Here is a 20384-nt window from a genome sequence, read left to right on the forward strand (position 1 = left end):
TTAAATATGAGACAGCAGAAAATGTTTGACACTTTAGGCCCTTACGTTTAGGTTAGCAGCACAGTAATAGCAGACTAATTAAAAACTATAATCAGTGAATGTAGCTACTTTGAATGGCTAATCCTGAAAAAGCGCAGACCCTTAGTAGAATTAAAACATTTGCTTTGATATTAACTTTATTTTACTCAGTGGAGAAATGTGTTAATTCAGTCACATTCATGCAGTGAAAAGCACAACTCTGTTATTACAGTTGTGAGCAAACATCAAAAGAAGCCACCCGGGCCTTGGCCTTCCCCACTTAGCCATGATAACAGGCTGTGATGCTGTCTTTTCCATTTTCCCTCCTCACTATCCTCGGATTTCTGTCGGTAAGACCAACACCAATAGGGTTTTTATTTTTTTAAACTTCACTTCAAAGTAATGTGTTATAAATACCAGATGTGACTGTAACGGCTGTCATCATCTAACATTACGCGGCTCCATAAACCACCAACAGTTTCACTGCTCCTGCTCGACACTCTAGTGTCGTGATTCATTATTGTAAATAAGCAACAAATGGAGAAGGAGTACTAATAAACTGATCCTTCAGTTTCAGATTGGATGTGTTTGTTTAAAGTGTGATTATTTGGGTAGCTTGGAAACGTCGCGAGCAGTTGACGTCACTACTGTACAGGCCCTAATGCTGGGGTTTGGCTCCTCTGAGGATACGCAGCGATCATGGAAACGGGAAACTTAATCCATGAATGAAAAAAATCAGAACCATGTAGGTTAAAGCTGTCTCTGCAATGGCTCCCCAAGGGAAATATATATATTTTCTTCTTTTTTCCTACAAACAACAAAAAACTTGGAACAAACCCCAGGAATATTAAGTTAAAGCTAAAAAGTCGACATCATCAGTGATCTCATCTGTTCCTGCTTGATTTTACCTCAGCCATTTGTTTCCTCAGGAATGATACATGAATCAAAGTGACCTATGCTAAGTCTCGCATGAATGGGAAAACGTACCCTTTTGGAAACGCGCCACTATAGTCAGCTTGTGTGTTTGCAGCTAGAGAAAAGTCCGTGAATATGTATTAAAGTCAGATCAGGACAGGAGGTCAGGTGTATTTATTATTATGAGGTTTAATAGATTTTGGACACATTTAAAAAAACCAAAAACATTTCTCCGCCCTTGATTTCTCATGCCAGAGCTTTGGTTGAAGGTTTAGAAGCTGAGAATAAACTACTTTAATCTCTTCAGCTCGCTCTCACTCTCATCGCCAAAACACACACACCCGCCCGCCACACATCTGCCACTGCAGCCCACATTCAAGGAGCAGTCCTTGCCTCAGACTTCAGGCTTTTTAATTAACTTTTATTTTTTTCCCCCCGTCATCACACTCGGCGACAGAAGTGCCCGGGCTCTCTGATATATAGCACGTCCATGTCTGCATGTGCGTTTTGTTTCTTTTTTTTTTTTCTATGGCCGATGATTCATAGCTGTCTGCTTCAGTTTCTTATTCAGTCTCAGCTACATCTCAGAAAGACAAAAATGAGCTGGAGTGATGAATGTTTTTTTGTTTGTTTTTGTAATTGTTTGCATGTAAATGAAACTATTTGCTTTTTATTTCTCATCACAAATGTTTCTATACGTGTACATATTGGGATTAGGTTTCGTTTAGGATTAGCTGTTCTCTCGGTTTGGTTTAAATGTTGGTGTACAGTTTGTTCTGGATTCCCCTACTGAATAGTTGGTGCCTTAAATGGGCTGAGCAATGCACAAGCTTAGGAACTTAAAACTATTAATATCATTAAAGAGGAGGACTGACTGGTTCTTTAATATGTATTTCATCTCCATATTTAAGATTTGCTGTTATCAAAGCATTAGAGTTGACAAAAGGTTGATTGTCATGCCTTATACGTTTTAAAAGAAGGACACATGTAACAAGTTGGTTACTGAGAGAATTGCAATAAGCAAAGTTTCACTGGGAATTTAGTCAAGCCAGATTCATAGAAAATATTATTGTCCTGTAAATATGCTGGCTTTTTTTTATCATTATTATTATTATTATTGAAGAATCTTATTTTTTTGTATGAGGTCTGTAATTTTCTGAGTATTAGTTTATCTTTCGAGCGTTGAGGAGCTTGTCTCATGATAACATAGGCGGCGATCCTGTTTTCACTGCATTTTGTATTTGTTCCTGAGAGTTTTTGAGCAATTATTTTGTACATTGTCATTTGAATGATTGATGTCTCACATGAATCGGAGATGGAAGTTTGATAGATTGTATTATGTTCCTTTGTTTGCAATAAAAACCACCATTATTGCACTCAGTTGTGTTCTGGGATTCTGTTTTTGCAAAGGATTTTAAATTCTTTTACTTTAATTATCTTGCATAGAGGTTTCCCTTATCAAATTTAAGCCTGTCAGTAAGACACAAGACTAGTACAATAGCCTTGCAAACCTTACAGTTAAGTGCAATTGAGATGTGATGGGCATGCAGACTTTCAGCTTTAATTCAGTAGTTTCACAAAAATGTTGCAGTATGTTGGCTACACCAAAAGTTTAAAGGTTTCTTTAGCTTTTTTTGGTCTAATTATGGCTTATTTCACTTGCATCAAGTTTGGAGCTCATATTGAAAATTCTTGTTAAAAGATAACAAATGCAAGTTCAACAGTTCTTAATGTCTTGATGCATGCTCAATCATCCAGGTACGTAAATCCCAAAAGGTTGAGTCCATCTGGACATAGTGTTTTCAGTGGGAGAAACGCTTTGTCGCTCATCCAAGTGACTTCTTCAGTCTCAACTGACTGCAGGTTTCCCCAACAAGAAGGCCCTGAGTAAATGTGGTTGTCCCAGCTAGACATTGTCAAAGCTGGGAAGGCACCTAAAGAAACCTCCAGCCGATCCAGGAGAGAAGGACAACTGCTGCCTAAGCAAAAATCCATAGTGATCACCTATGTGTCAGGAATATCGGAACAGCTGAGACGCATTTTTTCAAAACACAGAGTCTCTGTGGCTTTTAAACCCCAAAACAGGCTGGGCCCAAAAATTGGTCCACCCCAAGGATCGAGTCCCCCAACACAAACAGGGTAACACAGTGTACGCTGTTAAGTGCCAGGAGGATTGCCAGGATTTATATGTCAGGGAAACCAAACAATCTCTGGCAAAGCGGATGGCACAATACAGAAGAGCTACCTCGTCAGGCCAGGACTCTGCAGTCTATTTACACCTACAGGCCAGTGGACACTCTTTCAATGATGATGTACACAGAGGACAGAGAGGATCACTAGTTTGAGCACGGAGTCAAGGAGGCCATTTACGTGAAAAGGGAAAGACCATCTCTGAAAAGCATAGTAATGATCAAGGAACTGACCTCACAGGCCATTGCTCATTCAGTGGGCTGGTTTCAGTTATTGTGCAAATGTAGTGTTTACAAGGTTGGGGAGACCTGCAGTCAGCTGAGACTGAAGAAGTCACTTGGATGAGTGACGAAACGTTTTTCCCATTGAAAACACTACGTCCAGATGAACAGAATCAACCTTTTGGGAGTTCTTCTTAATCTGTTATAAAATAAAGCGCTAACAGTGTTCACCTGATTATGTAACTACATGTCAATAAACTGTCCAATTAATTCTGATCTGAAAGTACGGGTCGAGTGAACTTGTGATCTCATTCATTGCCTTTGAAATAGCTGCTTTAAGAATAGGGACGAGGTCTGCGACCACTTGCAGTCAGTTGAGGTTAAGCGGTCAATTGCATGCAATCTGTTTGTGATGAATCGGAAATTTGTAAATCTGCTTCTGGCTACAGACACAGAAATTCACATTCACTTCTTAGATTCTGACTGACTGATTGATTGAAATATGCCTGTGCTTATAAATTAAACAGCAACCTTTGCAATCAGTCTGTCTGAGTGATTGTAGCCAGTGTGAGTCAGACTGGAGCTGTTTGGAAACAGGTCCTAACAGACAACCGGCGCAACTGCCTTGCAATTGCAAGTGGTTGCTGAGAGACTGAGGTTGTTGGATGTTGATTGCCACAACTGCTTACATTCTGTTGTTGACAGCAAAAATACTACGTGCAATTATCAGGCATCCAGCAGTTTATTTCTAGTACTAAGGACGTTGCTGTCTTTCTATAGTGTAAGTTGTAATGCAATGTGATTGTTCGTAGTTATTATTATTTGATTTAAAATCCATTGTGGTGGTGTACAGAGGCAAAATTACAAAAAATATTATTGTCATTTATCTCCACACACTTGTTAAATGTAAAGTCAGGGGTCGGTTTTGTTGAAGAAAGTGTCTCAGTCAGTGTTGACAAGTCTTCATGTTTCTTTGTGTAATGTTTCACTTGTGGTGGAAAGTTAATTCTTAATCTTGGAAACAAGATTTGACAAACAATAGTTGTGTTCAGGTTTAAAGGTCCACAGTCCTAACACTAGCCCCAAAGAACAGCTAGATTCATTTTCAGCTTCGCTGTATTAGAGAGAGAATATTTTTTGTATGTGATTGAACTTGTTTAATTCTCTAGTCCCAGTGCAGATATGATTTTAAATATAGCCAAATTGTGGCGGTGAATGTCATTGATTCCAATCAGATTAAGATCAATGAGGGTTAGTCAATTTCCATCTTGGGCTCTTTGTGGTTTTCCTTGAGCCCATTACTAACCACATGTGCAGTGCGGTGCAGCACATTGTCCTGCTGGGGAAAACCATTGGCATTGGGGACCTTTGTTAGGTGTGTGTGCTTGTCTTCAGCAATGTTTAGGTATGTGGTACATGCCAAAGTTTAATCTGAAGGAGTTGCCAAGACCCAAAAGTTTCTGGTCAGTGTTATGCAGATCATCTGTCAGCGGATATTGCTGATTGGGGGACATTACAGACTTGTGTCCATTGGATGTCTGATCATGGATGGATGGATGGATGGAATTCTTCCACACATGAAGTGAAGAGGTCATTGAAGCCAGAAACCATTAATCTCTGTCACCTTCCTCCTCTTCCACTATCCACACCTGTGTAGTTAGTAACTGACCCATCTCACAAGGCTCTCCATCCTGTCCAACTCACCACCCTCTTCATCACTGGTTCACAGAGAGAAGAGAGCGATGCCGCTGCGTTTTTGTCACACCCGCACCAAATGCAGGGCTATTGACCACCCACAACTCCCCCTTGTCACCCATCAGTCCTCAAAGAATAAGTTGTTTCTCTTTAAATACTGTGAACTTCTCACACTGAAATTATGCCCTGAAAACATTTACAAAGGAATTTACAATGGCATCCCTAATCCAGGCCCTCCTACTCTAAGTGCCTGTGTTTAATCCCCAGTGTTAACCTGGCTTTGGGAGTGCCGCTCACTATCAATATGTGTTGTTTAGCAAAGTGACAATCGCTCCCTCTGGTCCAGATTAAGCGGAGAAGGAGAAACCAGATACTTAATCCTTTGTGGCATGGAAAGAAAACTCCCTTCTTGGACTTCACTTTCATCACCTCAGGGTCCACGTCTGCCAGAACCAAAAGCACTCACTCTATTATCACAGTGTTGCCTGACTGGGATAACCCCAGCCTAATCCATCACTGCTACCATCTGCATGTTTGTGCAGGCAGGGTGGGTAAATAACGCCGTGTTGGTGGGCTTGGGTTACCTCTTGTTTTTCCTTTCTTAAGTTTTTGGCAGATGGCTGCAAGGGGCATTTTTTCACACATAATGAATCAGTCAGCAAATGTGTTTAGTTTTGTTACCTCGTAAACCACAGCGGGTTCCTTCAGCATTCCTTACAGACCCCACCCAAAGAAGTTCACATCAAAATGGGGATTCTCCATCAGACTTCAACAAGTCAAGTTTTCAAGTTTTCTCCCTCCTTGTTAGTAACAGCATTAACTTTATGTTGTACATTTCGTTGAAGTGAGAGGTAGCCACGTGTATTTAGTTCTGTGACCCTATTCTTCTTCTTCGAAAACAGAGGTTTTAGCTAATGAACACGACCGCAGCCCCAGGGAGCTCACATCAAAGGCCACAGCTGACTGAGCTGAACAGACAAATTGTTTGAACGCATGGATTTGGAAATAATGAACTACTGCAGAGGGTGGGAGAGTGTGGAGCAGTTACAACAAAAATGTTGTCACATGGCCCGCGGTCTCACCGGCCCTGTCTCGGTGTGAAGCGTGTGAGGCTTCGGGGCAGGGGCCAACTGTAACGGCAAATACCGAACAGAAAAAAAAATGTGTTTGACATAAAGAGCTACACTTGTTTTTCTTTAGAGTGTTCACATTTTACTTAATGTTTTGATATTGAACCTTGATTTTGCTGTAGTTGTTTCCCAGTACATACGATGACATGGAAATGCAGATGTTCAGATTTTAACAGTGGATCATTGGCAGCTTGTGTGTAAAAGGTGTCACATGCGGCAATGAATCCGCCTCTGCTGCTTCTTTCAGGTTTAGTGACCTTAACACTGTGGTTCAGCTCTTTGTTTTGGTTTTCCACCAAAAATCTTTACTGTTTTGGCTCTTTTTAAAGCTCTCATAGGATTGTTTGTGCTCTGTTGGCTGGCAATTTTCTTTCTCCATGTCTAGTCATGGTTCAGTAAGGACTGAACCAATGTTTGTTCTTCAGTGTCCTTCTTACACTTCCTAGAAAGAGAAAGTTTGTGTTAAAGAATTGTTTTCAGCTACTTCTTAATCAGCTATGATAAAATAAAATAAATTCCATGTGCTCAAATGTCAAGTATGTGAAGAGAAAAAAAGGCTCACCCGGTCCTTTTCCTGGTAATGTTGACACTGGGGACAGAGAGGCGATGTTGGTGACTGTGCTTCAGCGGGAAATCTAGACCATACCTCCGTGGTAATCAGAAACCCTATGATGTAACAAACTTAGACTTAGACTTAGAGCTTTTTATTGTCATTGTGCAGTTTCTTGCACAGCGAAATTGGGTAGCTGAACCACAAAGTAAGAAGAAGAGAAACCAATATACAACGAAGGCGGAAAATAAATAATTAAATAAATAGAATAAAATAAAAAACAGTGTATATGTATACATATGTGAATGGAACTATATACATGGTGTGTGTGTAGGAAACATTGAAACAGACTGGGACCAAAATAATTGCACATGAACCAAAAATATTGCACATAACATGGAAAGACTGAGATATTGCACATAGATGATCAACAGCAGTGTCAGGGTGGATGTGTTGGGGAAGTCTTTACACACTCTTAGTTTGCATTAAGAGTTCTGACAGCCCACGGGAAGAAGGTGTTCTTTAGTCTGTTGGTTTTGCACCTGATGGATCTGAGCCTTTTTCCAGAGGGCAGGATGTTGAAGAGGTGGTGGTTAGGTGGTTAAACGCCATCTGACTTGGACCTCCCCAGAAATGTAACTACACGTTGTATCAACACAGCCTGGAAATATGATTGGCCTAACGAGTACAGTCGATTACTCCTGTGCATGTCTGGTTACTTTTTTCCACTGTTTTTTAATTTAGCAGTAAGAGAATAACAATCATCATCTCTCAATCATTATTACTATAAGGAGTAATAATCATAGCATCAATATAAGGGATCACAAACAGCAAATCCCTGGAGGGAGATTGCTAAAAATATCCCAATGGATCTGAGGGAATGTACAAAGAAGTGGACAAAATTGAGGTGGAAATATAAAAACTGACCACAACAATGAAAGGGGGGGGGAGCCTTTAGAAAAGTCCCAGCATTTTATTTGTTTCCATCTGCTGGCTTTGCAAATAGAACATAGGGTATGACCATAAGGTAATTAGCAGACAATACACAATAAATGTCAGCAGTTATATTATGCAGGTTACATTGTAGGTTCTACAAAGATTCACAGCACAAGTCTAAAGCAGTGAAGTGTGACAGATTAAGTTCATAATGCAAACAAATGAGAGAGAAGTCTCGAGGTGCATAAATGTAAACGGTTTCAAAGTGTTGGCTCAAGTAATCAAAGTCTGTTTACATGGCGAAGACACTGAGGCCGTCTGTTTGCAACCATGTGCTAACCATATTAGCTGTTTAAACACAGACGCATTTTTTAAGAAAAATTCATTTCAGTAATTTGATTAGAGAGACTTGTAAGAGACTAGACCTTTGTTCTGCATGGAAACAACATCAACATCTGTCTGTTTATAGTTGAGTTTTGACCAGGAACATGATGCCAGGCATTGCTGAGATGAAACATATGGTATCTCAAGGCAAGTATCCATCCACTGGTCATTTAGAGGGTGCAGTTAAATATTTGACTCATAGGCGTCACCCATTGGTTTTGGTCATTGCAATCTTGTTTTTTCAGGCTAGACAGCTGAACTGAGCTATGACCACCTAGAACTAGTGTTAACCAGCTAGCTCCGGTAGCAAACCACAAAATTCATTGGGATTCAGGTTTAAAAAACGAAACACAGAAACCAAAACAACAACCCTTTGAGCAACTTTTAGTGTAAACAGATGCTGTAAAGTTGGGCATTTTAACACAGCATGGGTGATTTTGGATTCAAACTCAAGTAGCCGTTTAAGGAAGGGCAGCTTTAAATAGGATTCACTCTAAAGAGCCAAAAAACATTTTGACTCTCAAAGTGACAACAAATGTGAATCCAAATGAGTCATTTTGATTTACATAAGCTGAATGTGTAAATGTAAAACGTGATAATCTATTTTCTGCTGTCCCAAAATGCTCAAAAGTTGTCAACTTTGGTCCTTAAAGACCTCAGAAAACATTTAAAGTTCACCTGGGGAAATCAAATGTCCTGAAAAAGATGATGTGATACAACTACTGAAAGAACCCTGCCCAGAGATTTGTTTTTGTTTCGATTATGACACAAATTTCAGGCCAAATTTTGTTTTTTTATTCTTGATATTTATTTTTAAAGGATCCCACAACAAATTAAGGAGTAAGGAAGTAACTCTTTACACAACTATTAACTTGAGAAAGTCTATTGTCCATAAACAAATGACAAAAAACTTCATTCTGTCCTTAAGTTTTCCTTCACCGTATGGTTGGAAAAGTGGTGCTGTCTGCTAAGAGGGCTACTGTTTCACTCTGCCTTTTGGTGATTTACATGCCATAAGTGTAGCTTTTCATTGTTACAATGGAGAATTTAAATGACACCGTATATCACCGACATGACTGCCGCAATGGAGACCCTCTTCATTATCCACTTTCTACTGCAGTGTAGAAAGAAAAGAGTATACAAATTTTGCCTATACAAAAGCTTCCAGGAGACAAGGGGTTCTTATCTGAAGCAGGGCATATTTAGAAACCCTGCTGCATCACCTTTAAGCAGTAGATTTGACTTGTTTGCTGTATAAATGGCTGTACTTCCGACAAAGGAGAGAGGCTGGGCACTGTGACAAAACCCCCTTTGTGCAGTGAGTCCTCAGAGACTGAGAGCAAAGACAATGAAGGTTTTCATCGATGAGCCGCATTGTTACTCTGGATTGCACTGAGGGCCATTCACAGATCAGATCCCGTGTGCGGTTCCCAGCCCGCTCTGCTGCCATGGAAAAGCTTGCTGCTGTGAGGCTGGGTTTCTCTCTGCTGACTCAGAAAGTTTTCCAGAGACACTTTAAGGAAAAGTACTTAGAGCAGCATATCGTGTTGTACAATATAAAGTTAAATGGGGAAGACAGAGTGGTTTTCTCAGGAGTGCATTAAATATAGTATAAACATACAGGTTGGGGAGTGTAGCAGTGAGAAAACATCCATCAGATCATTTGTCGAGGAGAACGGCTATCATTGCAGCCACCTTTAAAGACAAAAAAGCACTCATGTCAGGGTGAAAGGGGCAGACAGTTACCTGTGTGGTTTTTATATAAACCAGCTTCTAATTGGGCTCCGGGCATGCCACAACCTCTGATCAGAATGGGTGGGCAGCCATGTTACTGGGCGGTAACAGAAAGACCCCCACATCCCCCTCCATTGTTCTGCAGTGCTGAAGCAGATATAATCTTCAGTGAATTTTAATCCCTCCAAAACAATGCAGTGGTCCCTGGGAAGTCACCGTAGGGTATATAAAAGATAACAACAACACACATTTGGAGCAGACTGAAATGCCGTTAGGAGTCGACTGCACCTGCATATTTATTTGTGAAAGATATATGAGGTGCCTGGAGAAACTGCTTGTTTTATCATTTTAGGGCATCTGTCCAGTAACTGTCAGGATAGTTCAGTAAAACGCAAAAATGTCAAACTGCTGGTGACGCTGGAGGACAAGTCAGAGGATCCCAAAAGTCATTAGAATACGTCATCCGGGAACTATGAATAGCCATTTTGGAGATGCTAAGATATTTCACTGTGAGAACTTTGAAACTCCAGAGATGGGTCAGTTTAAGTACACAGTGATTTGAGCTGCACTCAGAAAGCTGCACATTCTGATGTGTGCCACCCGGAAAATTTTCAAAGCCAAACAAGTCCGAGCTGTAGTTTAAGTAACATGAAACAAAAAAAGGAAGGGTGACCCTCTTAATTCAGATGAGAATTTGCTCTCTTCCTCTGGTCGAACATTGTATTTTCTGCCTTTTTTCTTCAGTACAGTAAGCACACAATCACCCAAGGTCGCTGTGATTGTTAACTAGTGTGGTCATGGAAACACTCTGCATATCTTTAACTAGTCGGCCTCCTCTAAGACTGAGATTGAGGACCTCCAACAGTGCATTTAAAGGGCACTTTTTTGTTTGTTCACTGGGGTTGCATGTTTACACCAGCTGGGCCAGACATTGTCATTTCCATTTGCATATTTGAGTTGAGTATGTTTGAGGCCTTGCTGCTGCTTGGTGAACCACAAGAACTGCGGGCATTTCCAGGATTTTTCAAATGAGGTTGCACAGGGAGCCTAAAACTGGCCCGTGAGGGTGGGACAGCCCATGGAAAATAACCACATTCTATCAGAAATAAATATAGAACAAAACCACTTTAAAACTCCATGAAAGTACAACAAGATACCATGCACAGACCTCCTTCCTCCATATACATGTATTAAGAGAGGTGCCTTCCCTTGGCACTGAGGCACAACATTCAACCACAAGATAACGGAGTTAACAAAATACAGTGTGATTATAACCATTAATCTATTTGATCAAAAAGTAGTAAAAGAACGCAGTCTCACACGTCTTTTGTTTCAGGTTCACCTTTGCAAAGTAGAGAAATTAGGGAATTGTGGGTAGTAGATTAAACCACTGTGGAGCAGAATACACCATATTTCATCTGTGATTATCACAGAAGCTTTAAGTGTATATTATTACATTATTTAACATTGTATAGTTAAAGTGCTGTGAAAAAGTATTTGCCACTTCCTGATTTCTTGTTTTTCAGATCATCAATTAAATTTTAATATTATACAAAACTAAAGTGACCCTGGCAAGCACAAAAAGTGACCTTGTGCTTGCCAAGCAGTTGTAACCATTACACTGTGGACCTATGTAGATTTTTTTTTTAACTAAACCTAATAGCTGCTTGTTACACTTTTGGCAGCAAGAACTATAAAGAAGTGTTTGTGATTATTGTTTGTAAGAATTTTGGTCCACTCATCTTTGCATAATTGTTTTAACTATGATTGGCCTGTTAAGGTTATACCAAATCATCTCAATTGCATTTAAGTGTGAATTTTAAATTGGCCACTCCAAAACCATTTTGTTTTTGAGGTGGATCCTGCTGCATAACCCAAGTGTGCTTGAGCAGAATTCATGGTTCCATCAATTGCCCAGGCCCTGAAGCAGCAAAGCAGCCCAAGACCACCACACTAGCACCACAATCTGTGACTGTTGACTATTCTTTTCATGAAATGGAGTGTTACTTTTATGCCAGATGTGATGGGATGCAAACATTCCAAAATCAGAACTTTTGTTCCATCAGTCCACTGAATATTTTCCCAAAAGTTTTGGGGATCATCAAGATGCTTTGGGGGTGTTTTTTTGGCAAATATGAGACAAGCCTTCGTGTTCTTTTGGTCAGAATTGAGTTTCACCTTTGAACTCTTCCAGTCTCTTTCTTATTGTTCAATCCTGAACTCTGACCTTAACTGAGGTACGTGAGGCCTGCGGCTCTTTAGATGTTGTCCTGGGTTCTTTTGTGACCTCCTGAATGAGCTGTTGATGGGCTCTTGGAGTAATTTTGGTAGGCAGGCCATTCCTGGCAAGAATTGCCACTGTTCTTTCCAGTTATTTTCCATTTCTGGATAATGTGGTTCACTGGAGTTCCAAAGCTGGAACCCTTTGCAGACTGACAGATGTCAATGACTTGTTTCTCAGCTGTTTCTGTAGTTTGTGACATGATATGCTTTTTGACATTTTTACTCTGCTTCACGTTGTCTAAATGGTTCAGTTTCAGCCATTTCTTGATTTAACAAGTCAATAAGCAGGTCGAGCTGGATAGTGAAACTGAAATCAGCTTTCCAAAAAAATATAGTTAAACATAGTTCATTCATAATTTATTAAATTAAAAATGATCTTGGATTATTTTTCATTATTGTTAATTAATGAGAGAAAATGGGATTTGTGGGGCTTTAACGTCTTTGTCTGAGAACAATTGTGGGAGAGAAATAGTCACAGGGTCACTAAAGTCAATGAATACATCCTCCAGCCACAATGAATATCTGTCCATTGTTTTAGTCTTGACCAAAGATCCCCTGATCACCCAATAAACGCTGTCATCCTCAGGGCCATGCTGCTGGCCTGCCTAAAAAAGACCTCTCCACTACCATCGATCATTATCTGTCTGCATTTCCATCTGTCTTTCTGTTGTTCTCTGGATCCTCTGTTGTTATTTTTAGTGTTCAATCTCTGTCTCCTTCACCTGCCTGCGTCTGTCAGTCTGCTACTTCTACAAGGCCCAATAAGCAGTATCTAATGTGACTGAGCGGACACCCACCGCTCCTGCTGCACGCTTCCTGTGAACAGCTGGACCTGCAGTCTGACAGCCGGACCGGCAGTCCACACTCCGCTGTGATCCCACCGACTCTGTGCATTTGTGCATGTGACGGCGCTCGTCATGTGACTTCTGCCCGGTGTCAGAGCTTATCAGCCAGCAGACCACCAGCAGAGGCTGTTGATGTTTGTTCCAAGTTCTCAGAGCAGATCAGTGGTCATAAAACTTCACCTCAAAGCCCCTGCCAGCTCACCTTATTCTGAAACAGTCTGTTAGTTTGGCTTTTATCTTTTATTATCTGTTTAACTCTGATTTGTGTTGGCCGTCTTCATTTTCCAGCCTTCCCCTTGAGTCTTTTGTCAAGCTGTTTCCCTGTTTCCTGACGTGATTCCTGGCTGGGACAGATGAGCTTGTCACACTCAGCTGTTCCTCTGGATGATGTATCACCAGCACTTGGGCTTGCAGTCGGGACATGTGCTTTTTTTTGTTAGAACAACATCGGCGAGACTTTAACATATCTGAATTATAGCTGTGATTTAGTGCAGGGTCAGACAGAGCAGTCACAATTCAAAGCAGCAGAAGCCAGCATCATTATAACTTGAGTCAAGTTGTCATTTCATGACTCATGTCGTTGTGTCATTTTGGTTTGGATATTTTAACTACATCTGTCATTGCTGCATGCTCATATCTATATGCATTTCTCCCATTCTCCGCTTATGCTATTTTATGCACGTCCATATTTTCCTCTTTTTCTTAAAATTATCATTCAGTTTGACTTTTGTTGAGAGGCTTTGGTAATTTACTGCAGTAATATCATATTTTGAAGCCTATCTCCTTCTTTCATCATTCTTGACTGCGTGAAGCGAAAATAAGTGCAATAATAACAAATCTCCACAAATTCCTTACCACTTGCATATCCTAGTATGGTGAAAAAGAATGTTTTCATTGGACTCTAAATACATTCTTACTGCGTCCCCAAGAATTAAGAGAGTAAATAGCAGTCAGATGCTGCTAATCAAATGTTTGATTAATTAATCATCAGTGAGCGTGACCACATCTATAATAAAGACGTATGGAACAATGTCCTTTGCACAGATAAGACCAAAGTGACGATTTTCGGCCAGAATGCACAGAACCAGCACGTCAGCACAAACATCTCAAGCCAGCTGTCGAGCATGGTGGTAGAGGGTTGATGATTTGGCCTTGTTTTGCAACTTCTGTAACAACTGTTTTGGAACTTTGCAGTAATTGAGTTGACCATGAATTCTTCTGTATAACAAAGCCTTCTAAAATCAAATGGAAAGCAACCTGAGAGCTAAAGCTTGGCATAAACTGTGTCACTAAAAAAGACAATGATTCCAAGCACACCATCAAATCTACAAAACAGTGGCTGAAAAAGAAAAGAATCCAGGTGTTGCTGTCACCCAGTTAAGGTCCAGATCTCAACCTGATTGAAATACTTCAGCAAGACTTTAAGAGAACTACATAAACTACAAATCTTAGTGAATTGAAGCAATGTTGTAAAGAAGAGTGGACCAAAATTCTTAAAAAAACAACAACATGAGAAACTCATAAAGTTATAGAGAAGATGATTGCTTCATGTTAGTGCTGTTATAGCGTGTAATTAGTTTTTCAGAGGACTTTTTATTGTCCTGTACAAAGAGCACAGAGTGCTTTTTTCATGACTGTACATAGTGCCAGTGGTAATCCAGAGCAAATTGTGCTGCTGTCCAGTTAACCTGAGGGCCTCAAGTTAGCTGAGTTATAAAATCAAGAGGCGTTCGCTGCATCAGTGGTTGTGTAATAGATCAAAACTCACCAGTCATACAACCAAAATCAGTACAAGATGAATGAGGTACAGAATCAGAATCTCCTCAGAATCATTTCCCGATTGACCACATGACTTACTTCCCCTCTACTTTAAATTAGGGCACTTTGGACTTAATTAAACACAACCATGATCATATACAGAACCAGGGATGACAAAGCAGCAGAGACAAAAGGAGGAGAAGAACTCTTTTGTGCTAACCACAACACGAGCGTGTGTAGCAGGAGACCTGAGAATGAAGCAAAGCCCAACTCATGTCAAAATGGATAAATTACTTGAAACAGGGAGGTTCGGGGGGTGCAGCAGGAGGCCCATTTAGGAGCTTTTAAAGTTGAACAGCATGAAGTCTTAATTACTGAGACTTAACACTGGCCAGTGCTCCGCTCACGCTGCGATGGTCAGGAGTTGGAGGCTGCTGCCCCCATGGCTTCAGAGGAAGGAGAGAAGACTAAAAAATGAAGCATGAGCAGAACATATTCACTGTTTTTATCAGCAGGTGGGGGATATAATAAAGGCTGGTTAAACTTAATTCCATTCTTGGATTTTTAGATAAAAGGCCTGATCCTGTTTGCCACTCGGTGTCAGGATGAGATGTGTTTCTAACAAATTACACTTTCTCTCCACCTTTTATCCTCCCGTCAGAATGAACCTTCATGCACACTGGAGTTTATTGGCGGTAATGATCGCAGGTTACCCCCTGCTGATCAATCGTGTTAATACTGTTTGTTCAGATTGAGGTGGGTGGGGTCACTTATTTGGAAATATACTGTGTCCGAAGCTCTGCGAGCACTGGTAAGAGTGCAAATGAGAACAGGGATACACATGTGTTCATTGCGCCTGGGTTGACAGGGTTCACATGTGTCTTTATCTCTTTAATGCTCTTCACAACGGATAGAATCATGTTTAATATTATAAAATAAATCACACAGGCAGAGCAAACAGACTTTAGGTTTACAACAAGGTCCTATAATAGCAACTGTTTTCTGTTTTTATAAAGAGCAGTGGAAGATTCAGCAAAGAAGACTTTCTACATACTGAGATGTTAATTTGTGGGTGGCCACTGGTTTGCCTAAATGCTTTAAAAATTAGCCAAATCTAGAAAAAAAAACATTGTTCTACATAGAGGTGAATATGGTTGGATGATGAACAATAACCAATATTATCTCTGTTCCAGTTTTAAGAAAAACAATTTGTACTCACTGTCTGCCTGTTGGTCTCACAGAAGCCAACACAACTGAATCACAAACTTCTGGGATGGTCTGTACCACACAGTAAAACATAATATTAGTCAGATAATTAATTAAAAATTCTCCAAAAGGCTCCAACAGCACAAACACACAGTGAAGAAGCTCAGTTTAGTGACTAGAGATAGTGGATGAGGCCTATCAGGCTCCAGTCACCTTCAGCTGCCTGTATTGGACATCTTTCCATCAATGTAGCTACTTCCCAAACTCCAGTATCAGAGTAGTACGGATGCCTTATTTAAAAAAAAAAAAAAAAAAAGATTAGGCTTCAGCATGTTCTCAACAGAATTTTATTCATGAAACTATGGAAACTGCAGCTATAGTTAAGTGTAATAGGCATCCATGATTTAGAACATAGATGGAAGAATACTGGAGCAATTAGCAGTCTGCAAAAAAATATTGAAGGTCCTGAGTGTAAGCTTCTTACTGTGAAACGTTTCCCCCTCATCACTTCAGATGATTCCTCTCCAGTTCCCTTTGGTTCACTTCTAGTAAAACTCCATTGTTGCATTTTGCATGCAGGGACTGTTAATTTACCCAATTACTAGATGTGGAGATGACTAGTGAAGTGTAACTGCATCTATTAGAGCTTGTGGTACCACATCACTACATTTTTCTTAAAGTTAAAACGTGATATGAGCTGTTATATTATTATTGTCATGTGATGCATGAAAATTCCCATAATCACCAGATTAAAAATACCTCTAAACTGAGCAATTTGAATGGTACTTACACATGAATGCATTCGAATCTATCACGTCAAAGTGTGCAAAGCTCAAAGACTTTCACTGTTCTGCTACTTTTTTCTGCTTTCTGTATATTGAGCATTTCCTTCCACATCTCAGGAGTTTAAATGATGCATTCAAATGCTGTCTCCCAGTGTTTACCTCTAAGCTTCTCTTAGTCATGGTTCCCAGGTCCTGTTTTATGCTTACTTGTGAATACTGCAAGCTAATTTTGTGTGCTAACTGCCTAATGGCCATGTTGCTTTTGTTAAACACATAATGTTTCTCAAGAGAATTAGTGTGTAATTTGGTATTTTCAGTATTTGTATTTGTCAAGTAGGAAAGTAAATAAAATCTCACCTGACTTGAACTCCCCATCACAGCACAGTCGGGACTCTTTCCTTCCCTAATTAGCTGAACATCCGGGTGTCTCCTGTGGTGGTATCAGAACAAATGTCACAGGGCATTCTTCTTTTGGCTGATGTACGTGTATGTTCTTGTGTAAAAATCTCCCCGGGCTTTGTTACCTTTGGAGGTCATGAATTGGCCCGTCAGCAGCCGTGATGATACACTTTCATTTCAGCCAGTAATCCCACAGCGCAATAAAACTGTCTGGCCTCTGCGTCTGGCTCCACTCAGACCAGCTTTACTCAAAAAAATGTCCCAGCCCTCCCCCCTCGATATTATTAAGTGGAATGTAAATCCCAAAATACAAGTTTAGATCTCCTTTTTCCTCTAAAGGTTACATGTCATTACAAAAAAGCTATTTGCCAGGAGATGGAGAGACAGTAATCATATATAGGTCGTGTGTTATAATGAGCGAGTGCATCTCAAACCAAACCAAGACACCAGCAAGGACAGAGGTCACTGCAGTGTGGTCAAGCTGTGTTTGGGTTGGCAGAGAAGCTGCAGCTTTGTGCAAAACGTGGGTCTCTGTGTTCGGGCATTATCTCACAGCTGGTTTTGCTAGAATTTTCAAAACAAACAAGTTATTGGATTTTCTGCCCCTGCCCTGCATGTCATCTTTGTAGAAAAGTGAAACTCCTTAAAATTAATAATTAATTAAATTATGTGAAATTCTTTCCAGTTCTTCAACTTTAGAGATGCTATAATGTGAATAAAATATATGACCCTTTCAAAGCACAAGACTTGTGCTATGATCAATAAATTATTGAGCGACAACAAAACACTCACAGTGACTACAAACTCACTCAACTGCTAAATCCTCAGTGTTTTTAAGTTTGCTGTTGGTTGTTAGTTTTGTGTTCAAAGTTGAAAACCACCCCAAAGATTCTTCAGCGCTATGGTGACATTGATTCTTCTGTAGCAACAGTACCGTGCAGGTAGAACTAGATCCTACATTGCTAACAGCTTGAGTCCCCATCACTTCCTTTTAGTTGTTGAAGATCAGGCTCTGGCTGTTGGGCTGCAACTTGTTTTTGCCACCACTCTGGCTTCTCTGGTTCTTGTTCTGTGTTAGCACGTTTGTGCAGATGTTTTTCAAAGAGCTGAAGTTGTGTTAGCATATAATATATCTGTTTATGTCCTTGTTGCACTTTACCATGGTGTTCTTGTCCTTTTGTTCAATAAAAATACAAGTAATTTCCATATTTCCACTCCTCAAAAGATATAAATCCCTCCGCCATTTTCCTCCTCCATAGACGAAAACCAAAATCAGATGATTAAAAGGCACGGCTGATGTTTTTTGTCTTTATATCTGGCTGTCATCCAGATAACTGAAGAATCTTCAGGAAATCTTAGGAAACTATAACAGCAATTTGATTATTAAATTTAATGCAGAAACTCAGGAATGAATTACACCCAACACTACCAACTACTCATTTGCCTTCGAAGTAAGATGTACACTTTTTGAAATGTGTTGGTTTTCATGCTACCCTTCTAGTGATGACCGAGCAAAGTTTGAGGAGAAAGGGTGACGCCTGAATCATGAATCATCCTCTGGGAGTCATGAATTTACCATAGTTTGTGCTAATCAGTTTGGTATTTGTTAATATATTTCTTTTGGGAACAAAATCCTTGACAGACCAAAAATTACAGCAAAAACAAACAAAGAAACCAAGAGCAAAATTCCCCGGTCATCCAATATTCACTACCAAGGACCATAAACTCAATCATAATAAGATGACGTATATTGAAAGATGATGGGTGGTGAGCGCTAATCTCTTCCTGAGAATGCAGTTTGGGGCCTCACTGGAGATCAGCAGCATTTCACAGGGCCTGATGCCGCTGAGGAAGTGTTACAAACTGAGAGAAACGGGCATAGAAATGAGTACAAGAACAAACTGAGGCAATAAGGTTTTTATTGATGTATGACTGGAAACGGAGTATATGAGGCTGAACTCAGTACATGAGCAGAAACACATTCATCACGCACAAAAAACTCTTGCACTGCAGTGACAGACTGTCTCTAAACTGAGTGCTGCCACTCAATACAGAAAATATGAAACTTACTGATGACCTCAGTTTCCCTAAAACAGATCCATTTCATGCAGTGCACCCTCGTGATACTGAAATACAAACTTCAGGTATCAAATAGCACATGCATCACTTATCCGGTCTGTAAAAAAAGACTTCCTCGCTCTACATGTGAACCAGACATATTAAAAAGAATGTGAACTTTTAGGACAGTGATTCTCGAAATGGGCTCATACAGTGGTGTAGTGGGTAGCACTACTGCCTCACAGTAAGAAGGTCTGGGGTTTGAATCCACTGCCAGACCGGAGTTTGGAGTTTTCATGTTCTCCCAATGTCTGCATGGGTTCTCTCTAGGATTCCTCTCACCGGCCAAAGCAACCACTCACATGTTTCACAGGTTAATTAGTGAGTCTTGGCTATAGTATTGGTTATAGACTTGAATGAGAGCATGAATAATTTGTCACTGTGTTAGTCCTGTAACTGGATGGATGGGTGTCACTGATCAGTCTGTAGGCCTGTGTGACTGAGACCTAGACAGCCTAACAAAAAAAGTAATCAGGTGACGCTAACCTGTTAAAAAGTAATGCATTACACTCAACACGGTGACAGTGTTTAACTCATGAACACAATTTAGCAGAGGAGTTTTAGTGGCTGCCATTATACCGCTAATAATTTATGACATGGTGCCATAGCTTATGAGGCAGTAATAATCAGAATATGGGGCTTTTATTACTCCTTTTATTTCTTGTTTGGCATATATATTAACGATAATGACTTATGTCTTAAACCAAGGCTTCACCATTTAACATACACTTAATGTTTCACAGTACACATATATAATGACACTGAATTAAAAGAAACAATTTGAAGCTTACTGTGGATACCAGATAGCTGGAATTTATGGCCTCAGACTTCTGAGGCTTGCGTGGTTGGAAAATGCTGGACTGATTCTTGACAAATGTCTCTTATACCCACAGGGCGTCATCAGCAGGATAATCACTTAACATTAAGCAGAAAATGCTGAGTCAGTGTAGGTAAGATGAAGGTCAGCTGCAGCCAGATTCATAGAGAGCGATCACTTGGGTACAATGAAGATCCTTCCTGAAAAGTCTTGTTTGAAATGGTTTCCGCTGATAAGGTTTGGGATATGTAATTCCAGCCATCAGAGGTCAAAGGTTTGGATTCTCTTTTAGATTTTGTCATCGCTATGTTAAATTGCGTGTGAACACTGATGGCCCTGCAGTACAGTGTGCTGCAAGAATGCACTGCCTAAGGACTCATTGCATGCACAAGAGGCGCCA

General features: G+C 40.2%; 1 long non-coding RNA gene across 1 annotated transcript; it reads right to left on the bottom strand.

Annotated features, from left to right (window-relative positions):
• Positions 1 to 1438: 1438 nt before the first annotated feature.
• Positions 1439 to 7429, bottom strand: LOC146503599 (uncharacterized). Its single transcript, XR_014868647.1, has 2 exons — positions 6732 to 7429; positions 1439 to 6611 (listed from the first exon to the last, which is right to left on the bottom strand). It is a non-coding gene; the product is annotated as an uncharacterized LOC146503599 (long non-coding RNA).
• Positions 7430 to 20384: the final 12955 nt, after the last annotated feature.

This window comes from Neolamprologus multifasciatus, chromosome 14 (assembly GCF_963576455.1).
Source record: "Neolamprologus multifasciatus chromosome 14, fNeoMul1.2, whole genome shotgun sequence".
Classification (NCBI taxonomy): domain Eukaryota; kingdom Metazoa; phylum Chordata; class Actinopteri; order Cichliformes; family Cichlidae; genus Neolamprologus; species Neolamprologus multifasciatus.